Source organism: Microcaecilia unicolor, chromosome 3 (genome assembly GCF_901765095.1).
Source record: "Microcaecilia unicolor chromosome 3, aMicUni1.1, whole genome shotgun sequence".
Taxonomy (NCBI): domain Eukaryota; kingdom Metazoa; phylum Chordata; class Amphibia; order Gymnophiona; family Siphonopidae; genus Microcaecilia; species Microcaecilia unicolor.
This window is the reverse complement of record NC_044033.1, coordinates 457,023,692-457,036,636: the sequence shown is the minus strand read 5'-3', so window position 1 is coordinate 457,036,636 and position 12,945 is coordinate 457,023,692. Positions and strand designations below refer to the sequence as shown.

Sequence of the window (12,945 nt, the reverse complement as noted above, 5' to 3'; positions counted from 1 at the left end):
ATATCCAGTACTTCTCCATCTCTCCCCCGTGCACCATCTCTCCCTTCACCCCTATGTCCAACATTTCTCCCTCTCCATGCAGCATCTCCCCCTACCCTCGAATGTTTGTTGTATCTCTTCCACTTCCCACCAGAGCTTAACTGGAGAGGATGAAGAGGAGCCCAGAGCTCAGCACAGGAGGGAGGCAACATGATGTCCCGCAGGCACCAAAGACCCCTGATGCTGGGCATGAGCAGCTCAGGGGTCAACTGGTGGAGGATAGGATATCACACAACTTTTACAGGATTTTCATGTTTTCTGAATGTAAAGAAGCCCTCCTCAGTCAAAGATAACTTTCACTGAGATTTAGTTTTCTGAAGAGGAGGGCTCTGCTGGATAACCATTAGCTCCAACTCCTCTTCACGAAAGGAAGTCCCCACCTGAAGCTGTGCATATTCTATAAAACATCACCAAGCTTTTCAACAGCCTGCCTGCTTTGGAATTGTTGTATTTAGGGTTGCCAGTTGGCTGCAAATTTTAGCCTGCTGCATGTATGAATTTGTAGTCTTGCAAACTACAATCCCAGCATGCACACTGTATTCGGCAGCGCAAAATGAGAAAGACTCCTTAAGATCCAGATAGTGGAAGACTGGACATTAAATAGGTTAAACTTGTTAAGATTGCATCACTAATGCAGAATTAACATTAATCTTATCTAATCTTAATGTGCTCCATCCAGTGGGACGACTGCATTGATTTTTTTAAAATTAGAAGCACTTCCAAGGGTTGTACTATTATCTATTATTATATCTGGGTTTTTCCCCCCTTCCAGCATGGGCTTTTCCACTGTTTGAATTCTACAGCACAAAAGCGGCAGCAAATCCCAGATCCAAGGCAGCGAGTCACACACGCTGCCTGCCACTTCCTGCCCCCGGGGTAGCAGAAAACAGTGTATGTGAATCGCTGCCTCTGATCTGTTAAAGCAGGGGCAGCATTGGATAAAGCAGGAAGTCACACACACAAAAAAAGGTACCTTGCACAGCTCTAAACTCCAGCGGTGGCGGGGTCCAAGATTAAATGTGGCGTGTGTATGGAGTGTGACACATGCCCTTAAGGATGAACTCCAATCTTTCTCCATGGTTCCACGGCACTCCTGCAATTATGCCACGGCGCATCAGGGTGCTGCGGCACAGAGTTTGGGAAACATTGTGATATATAGTTCTAATTCTACTTCATCAGTAATAAAGGCAGACCTATAATCTAGAAAAACCTCTAATCAGTTTGGGTGGGGGAGGGAAGCAGAGTTACTGTTAGAATGCACCTTTAGCAACCTCCAGTGGAAAGAGGTAAGAATTGCAGCTCATATGTAGTTAACCATTTCGAGTCTGAGCTTGGGACATTACTGTGTAGCATTCCATCTATTGATAACCTGAAATAAGCATGTAAGTGCCCCAATTTCTTCTTCATAAAAATTACAATCACTGCCTAAAACAGCGGTTCCCAAACTGTGCGCTGCAGCACTCTGGTGCGCCACAGCAAACTCTCAGGGGCACATCACTGCCTACTTTCTCCTCCTGCAGGTCCAGCATCTGCCGCTTCCTGCTTCTCCCGCCGCTGCTGCAGTGCTTGCATTTTACATTTTTTGGCCATCCATGATTCACACAGGCACTGTGGGGACTTCCCTCTGCCGCATCTGGCCCTCGGAACAGGAAGTTGCATCAGAGAGGTCCGGACGTGGCAGACTGGGAAGGCCCCGGAGTGCCTGTGTGAATCACGGATGGCCCAAAAATGTAAGCTGCAAGCACTACAGCGGCAGTGGGGGAAGGAGAAGGAAGCAGTAGCAATCCTAGACCTGCAGGAAGGAAGGTAGCGTGTGCTGGTGTGAGAGGAGGGAGCTACAGGGAAAGGGAGATCCGTGTGTGTGTGGGAGGTGCGGAGACCCATGTGGCTGGGGGATGTGCTGCGGAGACCCATGTGGCCGGGTGGGGTACCGCGAAGGCCGTGGGAGGGGGAGAACCGAAAAAGTTTGGGAACCCCTGATATATCATATTGTGCACTTTAACAGAAATATTGTACAAAAAAAAAAAAAAAAGTTCTCCCTATGTGAAAAGTTTTTTAACAATGTGATCCCTCTTTCTTCCCCCATTACCCCCATCCCCACTACCCCTCCTTTTCTTTTTATTATTTTTTATGTTCCTTTTTATTTTGATGTTCATTACTATTTTTATTTTTAGTCATAATGTGAATATTCATACTTTCAGCCACATGGTATACATTTCGTTATCCTTCTTCACTTTCAAATACTAGGGATCTATTTAAGTGTATCCCTAGTGTTTGAGGCTGGGGGCTCTTCAGCTTAGAAAAGAGACGGCTGAAGGGAGATATGATTGAGGCGTACAAAATCCTGAGTGGTGTAAAATGGGTAGAATTCAATTGATTTGTTTATTCTTTCAAAATGTACAAAGACTAAGGGACACTCACTGAAGTTACATAGAAATACTTTTAAAACAACTAGTAGGAAATATAATAGTTAAGCTCTGAAATTCTTTGCTGGAAGATGCAGTAACAGCGGTTAGGTTCCTGGAAAAAAAAGTCCATAGTCTGCTTGCCCTGGGATTGGTAGCATGGAATATTGTTACTACTTGGGTTTCTGCCAGGTACTTGTGACCTGAATGGGCCAATGTTGGAAACAGAATACTGGGCTAGATGGACCATTGGTCAGACCCAGTATGGCTATTCTTATGTCCTTATGTTGGTTTCTTCTTCATAAACATACTACCTCTAAATGTTCATACATGTTTCAACTGTTAATTTCATAGCCATATCACCTTTTTTTCACCATTCTATGGTGGTCAAACCTGGCCTTAGAAGAGCCAAAAGCTGTAGGACCTACCCCTCGGCGCCCCATGAAAGGATGCTTGGACTTCAGTATTTTGGGAGGTAGGTTTTCCAGGGCTCTATGATTATTTCTTGCATACAGTCCTGCCAGTTCTCTATAAGCCTCCTCTTGAACTTAGTGCAATGTGGCAGAATTTGTGGACACTGTCTCCACAGCAGGCCACAGAATTCTGTCAGCTAGTAGCCAAGCAGAAGGCATATCAAAAGCACATGACCTGGGCAACCTACAATGCTTTTGATATGGCATCCAGAATCTCCGCCTTAGGTATTGGTGTTCGCAGACTCACCTGGCCAGCAGTTCAGGAGAAACTCACAGAGTTCCCCTGGGAACAGGGTTGAGGAGGTCACCATAAAAATGACCATACTGAACATACCATACATGGGGGGAGGGGCTGAATTTTTTCCAAGCAAGGTAGCTTCTTATAACCTCAGACCGGTAAGTTCTCAAAACAATCCGGGGGGGGGGGGGGGGGGGTTGTTTACACTCTGCATTGGCGGGAACTCCCTCCAGTTTGCCTACCAAGAGTGTCAAGGTTCAGTTCTTGGCAACAATATGAGCTCTCAGAGGAATTTTCTTCTGCTATACAGGCGCATGCAGTTGAACCTGTACTATCAGGGTTCTTTTCCAACTACTTCTTTGTTTCCAAAAATACTGGTGGGGGGAGGTGGATTTCATTCCATCCTAGACCTAAAGATCCTGAAGAAACATCTGGTCAAAGAAAAGTTCAAGATGATTTCCCTGGGCACTCTAATTCCCATTGTTCAGTAAAATATTTGTCTATGCTCTCTGGACTTAAAGGGTGATTAAGTCTACATACAGATATGTCCCAGTCACAGGAGGTATCTCAGATTTTGAGTAGGGAAACACCACTACCAGTATTACATCTTGCCTTTTGGCCTCAAATCTGGTCTCAGAGTCTTCACAAAGTGTCACACTGTAGTCGCAGCATTGCTATACAGACTGGAAATACACGTGTTTCTCTATATCTGGATGACTGGCTGGTCAAGAGCACATCATAGGAGGGAGCACAAGAATCAATGCCAAGAACAATTTGGGTCTTTTTTTTTTGGAGCTACTAGGGTTCATTATAAATTACCCAAAGCCACATCTACTTCTAGTTCAGTAATTGTAGTTCATTGTATCCCTGTTAGATACAGTTCAGGCATGATCCTTCCTTTCAGCTCTCAGAGCGGATGCCATAATCAACACTGCTCATCAGGTTCAGCAGAGCCAGCAGATCTCAGCTCAACAGATGCTGAGGTTGCTAGGCCACATGGCCTCTACTGTGCATGCTATGTCCGCAGCATGCCTTCACCTGAGGCAGGCCCAGTGGATCTGAGCATGGTGTCAGGCCACTGAGAACCTAGTGGACGTCATCTCTTCACTCCAAAACTCGCAGAGTCACTCTTGTGGTGGACCATTCAGCCCGGATTGATCCTGGGACACCTATTCCAAATTCCTCCTCCTCACAACACACTCACAATGGATATGACCAAACAAGGCTGTGGGGACTCATGTAGATGGACTCCACACTCGGGGTCTGTTCAAGAGACTCAGCTTCACATCAACCTCTTGCAGCCTTGGGCCATCTGGAATGCTTTAAAGGCATCCAGTGATAGACTGATCCATCAAAACATCCACATTCAAATGGACAATCAATTTGTGATGAATTATATCAGCAAGCAGAGAGGAATGGGATCCTACCTCTTATGTCAGGAAGCAGTCAGGATATGGTGAATAGACTAAGCAGGGCAATGCACACATGAGTTGTCTCTCAACATGGGCGCTGCCCAGGAGATCTTCAGAGTGGACACCCCTTCGGTGGATCGCCTTGCCATTCATTTCAACAACAAAGTCCCTCAGTTCAGTTCCAGACTGGGATCACACAGAAGACTAGCATCAGATGCCTTTCAACTTGATTGGGGGAACGGCCTTCTGTACACATAGAGGGGCATAATCGAAAGGGACACCCAAGTTCTGTTGAGGACGTCCTCACAAAACGTCCTGATGGAGGGGCGGGGAAACCCGTATTATCGAAACAAGATGGACGTCCATCTTTCGTTTCAATAATACGGTCGGGGATGCCCAAATCTTGAAATTTTGGTTGTCCTTAGAGATGGTCGTCCCTAGACTTGGTCATTTCTGATTTTCGGTGATAATGGAAACCAAGGACGCCCATCTCAGAAACGACCAAATAAAAGCCCTTTGGTCATGGGAGGAGCCTGCATTTGTAGTGCACTGGTCCCCCTGACATGCCAGGACACCAACCGGGCACCCTAGGGGGCACTGCAGTGGACTTCATAAAATGCTCCCAGGAACACAGCTCCCTTACCTTGTCTGCTGAGCCCCTCAACCCCCCCCTAAAACCTACTACCCACAACTGTACACCACTACCATAGCCCTTATGGGTGAAGGGGGCACCTAGATGTGGATACAGCGGGTTTCTGGTGGGTTTTGGCGGGCTCACGGTTTCCTCCACAAACATAACAGGTAGGAAGGGGGGTGGGGCCTGGGTCCGCCTGCCTGAAGTGCACTGCACCCCTAAAACTGCTCCAGGTATCTACATACTGCTGTGATGGACCTGAGTATGACAAAAATATTTTGAAAGATGTTTTTTGAGGGTGGGAGGGGGTTAGTGACCTCTGGGGGAGTAAGGGGAGGTCATCCCTGATTCTCTCCGGTGGTCATCTGGTCATTTCGGTCACCTTTTTGTGCCTTAGTCGTAATAAAAACAGGACCAGGTAAAGTTGTCCAAGTGCTTGTCAGGGACGCCCTTTTTTTTCCATTATGGGTCGAGAACGTCCATGTGTTAGGCACGCCCAAGTCTTGCCTTTGCTAAGCTTCCGATACGCCCCCTTGAACTTTGGCTGTCCATGCGATGGAAAGCAGTTGGGGACGTCCAAAATCGGCTTTCGATTACACTGATTTGGACGACCCAGGGAGAAGGACGCCCATCTTCCGATTTGTGTCGAAAGATGGGCGTCCTTCTCTTTCAAAAATGAGCATGATAATCTCCCTGGTCAATGTATCTATAAGCTTCCTATGTAGGACTATATATAAAATGTTGTTTAAATCCAGCCAAAACATATCCAGCACAAGCTTCTGATCAAATTACTTGGTCCTAGAAACATAGAAAAATGTAGATAAAGACCATCTGCCCATAATCTACTCTCCCTATCACTCCCTTAGAGATTCTAATTATTTGACCCACACATTGAGGTTTAAAATAACCAGAGTTCCATAAAAATGACGTGCAATACTGTGTCTTCTCCTTGCTCTGTAAAAACTGAGAAACTGAAATGCCATAAACCGAAGCAAATCTCAAATTAGGAGTGCAAAGTTCTGTGTATTCATAATATTGATAAGTTTTAAATCTGTAGTATGATGTGTGAGCAAATTTTAATTTCAAATTCTACATTATAAGTACATAAGTACATAAGTAATGCCATACTGGGAAAAGACCAAGGGTCCATCGAGCCCAGCATCCTGTCCACGACAGCGGCCAATCCAGGCCAAGGGCACCTGGCAAGCTTCCCAAACGTACAAACATTCTATACATGTTATTCCTGGAATTTTGGATTTTTCCAAGTCCGTTTAGTAGCGGTTTATGGACTTGTCCTTTAGGAAACCATCCAACCCCTTTTTAAACTCTGCTAAGCTAACCGCCTTCACCACTTTCTCCGGCAACGAATTCCAGAGTTTAATTACACGTTGGGTGAAGAAAAAGTTTCTCCGATTTGTTTTAAATTTACTACACTGTAGTTTCATCGCATGCCCCCTAGTCCTAGTATTTTTGGAAAGCGTGAACAGAAGCTTCACATCCACCTGTTCCACTCCACTCATTATTTTATATACCTCTATCATGTCTCCCCTCAGCCGTCTCTTCTCCAAGCTGTATAGCCCTAGCCTCCTTAGTCTTTCTTCATAGGGAAGTCGTCCCATCCCCGCTATCATTTTAGTCGCCCTTCGCTGCACCTTTTCCAATTCTACTATATCTTTCTTGAGATGCGGCGACCAGAATTGAACACAATACTCAAGGTGCGGTCGCACCATGGAGCGATACAACGGCATTATAACATCCTCACACCTGTTTTTCATACCTTTCCTAATAATACCCAACATTCTATTCGCTTTCTTAGCCGCAGCAGCACACTGAGCAGAAGGTTTCAGTGTGTTATCGACGACGACACCCAGATCCCTTTCTTGGTCCGTAACTCCTAACGTGGAACCTTGCATGACGTAGCTATAATTCGGGTTCTTTTTTCCCACATGCATCACCTTGCACTTGCTCACATTAAACATCATCTGCCATTTAGCCGCCCAGTCTCCCAGTCTCGTAAGGTCCTCTTGTAATTTTTCACAATCCTGTCGTGATTTAACGACTTTGAATAACTTTGTGTCATCAGCAAATTTAATTACCTCGCTAGTTACTCCCATCTCTAAATCATTTATAAATATATTAAAAAGCAGCGGTCCTAGCACGGACCCCTGAGGAACCCCACTAACTACCCTTCTCCATTGTGAATACTGCCCATTTAACCCCACTCTCTGTTTCCTATCCTTCAACCAGTTTTTAATCCACAATAGGACATTTCCTCCTATCCCATGACCCTCCAATTTCCTTGTAGCCTTTCATGAGGTACCTTGTCAAACGCCTTTTGAAAATCCAGATACACAATATCAACCGACTCCCCTTTGTCCACATGTTTGTTCACTCCTTCAAAGAATTGAAGTAAATTGGTCAGGCAAGATTTCCCCACACAAAAGCCATGCTGACTTGGTCTCAGTAATCCATGTCCTTGGATGTGCTCTGTAATTTTGTTTTTATGTTTAATCATTTTTATTAAGTGTCACACAAACATTATAGAACATAGTTACATTTTCATTACAGAGACTCCTAGACATTGAAGATGCTAACATCCATTGGATACATATCATAATGATCTTTATTCCCCCCCCTTTTCCCCCCTTCCCACCCTCCCTCCCCAACTCCTCCCTCCCTCATTTATGCAGCCTCTTTCATTTTAATACTTTGAAACCCCCCCTTTCCTCCCTTCCCTCCCTCCCTGCCCTCCCATACAGTGAATACTTTGATCCTACCACCCCTCAACCAGCACCAATCTATCAAGTGAGTGAATTAACCAGTAAGCTACGAGCTCTACCTGAAAGTGCCTGCACGTATGGTTCCCAAATCTCCAAAAAAAGCTGTCTACTTCTAGGGCTTCTGTTCACACTATATGCCTCCATCATCGCTAAAGAATGCAACATGTTTCTCCATAGCCAATATGAGGGTCCCACTTCCTGGGTCCAGTATTGTAATATACTTTGTTTCCCAATCAGAATAGCTTTGTATATGAATAATCTCTCCTTATGTCTCAAATCCCTCCCGCTCCCTCCTAGTCCTAACACTATGTTCCGAGGGCGCAAATTTATCTTTTTATTTATCAATGTCTCACAAAAACCCATAATTTTACTCCAAAACTTTCTAATTTCAGGACATTCCCATAACATATGATATAAGGAAGCTCTCTGGAAATTACACTTTATACACTTTGGTTCTTGTATATTACCCGTGTAGTATGCCTGTATGGGGGAGAAATAGCCTCTCAAGATTATTCTAAATTGTATCTCCCGATGTCGAGCGCTGGTCATCTTACATGTAATCTCCTTCAGAAACTGGGCAATGTCACTACTGCTAACCTCCACCCTCATATCTGCAGACCACCTCCGAGCCACTTCTCCATATTCTCGCTGCGCAGATATCATACCCAGCTGTTTATAGAGTACAGATACCGAAGTCTGTTCTCTGCCCTGAGGCAAGAATAAGTTCGACATTAAGGCATATATTCCTCTATCATACCTGCCTCTATGGAAGCGCATTATATAACTGTGTAGCTGGAAATAGTCATACCAACTCACATGCTCTGTTCCCACCATATCCACTAAGTCCTCCTGAGTAATAATCTCCCCCGATTCCTGTATCACATCTGCCACCAACACTACTCCTTCCTGTGCCCATCTAATTAACCTCTTTTGGTTCCCCCCTTGTCCAAATTCTGCATTCCCCGCTAGTGGAAGCATATCTGTACTGTGTGGGTTCTTATTCAAACGTTTTAATATGTACTGCCACGTACGTCTCATAGGTTGTAATAATATATGCTGACTCCATCCCTTAGGTAGCACTTCACTCTTAGCGTGTAACATATAATATGGATGATACGGCCTAAACAATTCTCTCTCATAGCTCCATGCTGTATACTCTTCGGTTTCTAATATCCAATCCGCTAGATGTCTCGACAAACAGGCCCAATTATATTGTTTGATGTCTGGCAATCCCAGGCCTCCCTCTACTCTTCTCCCATATAGATATTCCAACTTAACTTTGGCCTTCTTTCCTCCCCAGCAAAACCGAGACACCATTCTACGGAGTTTCTTAAGATCTTTAGTTAGTAAGAGAATTGGTAGCTGTCGCAGAACATACAGCCATTTCGGAAAAATCATCATGGCAAACAAGCCTACCCTACCACTCAATGATAAAGGCAAATCTTCCCACAAAGCCAACTGAATTTTCGTATAATGTAACAGTTCATCCACATTCCTCCTATATAATCGGGTCAAATTCCCAGTTAGAATGATTCCCAGATATTTAAACTCCTTATCCGCCCACCTTAACGGGAACTCCCCCCTCCATTGCTCTCTTACTTTACTGGAAGTGGGCAATCCCTCCGACTTTTGGGTATTTAATTTAAAGCCTGAAAATGCCCCGTATTCCGCGAAGACCTCCATCAGCACCGGCAGAGACTGCTCCGGTCTGGCCAGATGGACTAAAATATCGTCCGCAAAGGCCGAAATTTTAAATTCTCTGCTACCCAATTTCACTCCTTTAATCTCTGGATTCCCTAATATTTCCCGAATCAAGGGATCCAATGTGATGGCAAAAAGTAGCGGGGACAGGGGGCATCCCTGTCTTGTTCCTCGGTTAATCACAAAACTCTGAGAGTACGAGCCATTCACCAACACTCTCGCTGCCGGATTCTTATACAATATAGAAATTGCTTGAGTGAAATATCCCTCAAATCCATACGCTCGCAATGAGGCAAACAAAAATTCCCACTCAACCCTATCGAATGCCTTTTCGGCATCGAAACTTATTAATAATGAATCCCCTCCTTCTCTTCGCAGCCCCTCCATCGTTGCTAAAACCATCCTTATGTTTTTCACACTCTGTCTTCCCTGAACAAACCCGACTTGAGGATCTGCCATTATTCTAGGTAATACTCTAGCCAGTCTCGTTGCTAGTATCTTCGCCAATAATTTAGCCTCGTAGCTAATCAAAGATATTGGTCTATAGGAATCAGGTAGTGTCGGGTCCTTCCCTGGCTTCAGAAAAACCATAACATCCGCTAGTCTCAAGGACTGCGGGAGCTTCCCCATTTCTACAGAAGTATTGAAAGTATTAGCAAGGGATTCTCCTATGTCTAGCATTAATATTTTATATAGTTCGGCCCTAAAGCCATCCGGCCCCGCAGCCTTATGTAGTGAGCTACCTCTTATTTCTCTAAAGATCTCATCCACTTCTATCGGTTTGTTCAGCTCCCCCCTCTGTTGCTCCGTAATCCTGGGCAAAGTAACATTCTCAAGATACATATCTGGGTCTAGATCATCAGTGTCATCCTTAGCATACAACCGCGTATAATAATCCTGAAACACTTTCTGAATCTCTGCATCCGTATTGACCAATGCCCCCCCCTGAGTCCGGATCGTCATTACTCTTCTCTGCCCCCTCGCTCTTTTCACTAATCGTGCCATCATTTTCCCTGGCTTATTGCCGAACTTATGTAATTGTAATCTATAATAGACAGCGGATTTACTTGCTCGCTGATGCAGCAACTGATTTAAGGACGCTTGTGTAGCCAAGAGTTGCTCCCGAACGTGATCTGCAGAATGTTGCCCATAAGCTCTCCTTAAGTGTATTAGCTGTTTCCCCAATCGTATGATCGCTTGATTCCTCTGTTTCTTCTTCCTGGCACTAATCGCTATTATCTCGCCCCTTAAAACAGCCTTTCCAGCTTCCCAGTACAGGATCGGTGTGTTTACATGGGAAGCATTATGAATTGTATATTCTTTCCATTTCCCCCTGATGTATGTCCAAAATTCTGGGTCGTAATACAAATCCAAGGGGAACATCCATCTAAACTGTCTATTCTGTAGATTCTGATCCCTATATTTGATATATATAGCTGCATGATCCGATATTATCGTAGGATCTATATCGGCCTCCAAGATCTCTGCAAAGCTCTCTTCATCAATCAGTAAATAATCAATTCGTGATTGTGTGTGATGAGCTCTAGAATAATGAGTATAATCTTTGGTGTTTGGATGTAATAACCTCCACACATCTACCACCCCCAATGCACCACATATCAGGTTGATACCTTTATGAGCTCCCACTGCCGTTCCCACATTTGTATGGGATCTATCCATATTGTGATCCGCTACCACATTAAAATCTCCCCCTATTATCTTATGTGGAGTATTAAACTGCTGAATCTTACTTATGATGGTCTGATAAAATTGTTTACTGTAGGCATTAGGAGCATATACATTCCCTATTAGACATCTACACCCATTCACCTTTACCTGTGCCAATATGTATCTCCCTTCCTCATGAATACATAATTTTTCTACCTCCACCTGAAGAGATTTATGAAATAGTATCACCACTCCTGCTTTTTTCCCCACCGCTGGGGCTTCTAGTATGGTCCCCACCCACCAAGTTTGAAGCTTTGCATGCTCCTGGGCTGTTAAATGGGTCTCTTGCAGGAGCGCTATATCGGCCTCCTTCTTTTTGAGGCTATGAAGTATTTTCTTTCTTTTTATAGGAGAAGATATACCCCCCACATTCCAGGAGTAAACTTTAAGTCCCATTACATTATACCTACTGGTACTGGCACCATCAAATATATTACATCTAGTGACCAGCAGGTCCGGCGTCCCAGCAGCGCCACTCCCGCTTGTAATTTTGTTTTTAATAATAGCCTCTACCATTTTCCCAGGCACCGACGTCAGACTCACCGGTCTATAATTTCCCGGATCTCCCCTGGAGCCTTTTTTAAAAATGGGCGTTACATTGGCCACCCTCCAATCTTCCGGTACCACGCTCGATTTTAAGGATAAGTTGCATATCACTAGCAGTAGCTCCGCAAGCTCGTTTTTCAGTTCTATCAGTACTCTAGGATGAATACCATCTGGTCCAGGAGATTTGCTACTCTTCAGTTGATATTTACAGGGTTTGATCAACTATCTTTTGGAGTTAGCTGCACAAACCTTGGTATTTTGAATTCTTCATCCCCGAATGGATAATTTTGTCCAAGCAAATCATTGCCTGCAGAGAATTTATCTGGAATTAGTACTGTGGTTACTGAGCAGCTAAAGTATCAGGATCACTTGTGAGAAAAAGTGTTATCATGGTGCAACTGCATCTCGAATACTGAGTGCAATTCTGGTCACTGCATCTCAAAAAAAAGATATAGCGGAATTAGAAAAGGTACAGAAAAGGGCGATGACAATGATAAAGGGGATGAGATGGGAGAAGAGACAGCTGAGGGAAGATATGATAGAGGTCTATAAAAAATACTTAGTGGAGTGGAACAGGTAGAGATAAATCGCTTGTTTACTCTTTCCAAAAATATTAGGACTAGGGGGCACGCAATGAAGCTACTAAGTAGTAAATTTAAAACTGGAGAAAATATTTCTTCAAAGTGTAATTTAACTCTGGAACTTGTTGCCAGAGAATGTGGTAAAAGTAGTTACTTTAGCAGGGTTTTAAAAAGTTTGGATAATTTCATAAAAGAAAAGTCTGTAGACCATTATTACGATGGACTTGGGAAAATACACTGCTTATTTCTAGGATAAGCAGAATAAATCTGTTGTACTGTTCTGGGTTCTTTCCAGATACTTGTGACCTGCATTGGCCACTGTTGGAAACAGGATACTGGGCTCGATGGACCTTTGGTCTGTCCCAGTATGGCAACGATTATATTATGTAAAAGGTATCAAGCTGCAAA

General features: G+C 44.1%; 2 protein-coding genes across 2 annotated transcripts in view; one reads left to right on the top strand and one right to left on the bottom strand.

Moving 5' to 3' along the window:
• The window catches only part of MCPH1 (microcephalin 1), a 629,434-nt gene that overhangs the window by 254,098 nt on the left and 362,391 nt on the right, over positions 1-12,945 (bottom strand). The window lies entirely within an intron of this gene.
• ANGPT2 (angiopoietin 2) overlaps positions 1-12,945 on the top strand; it is a 248,444-nt gene that overhangs the window by 124,335 nt on the left and 111,164 nt on the right. The gene's annotated exons all lie outside the window — the stretch shown is intronic.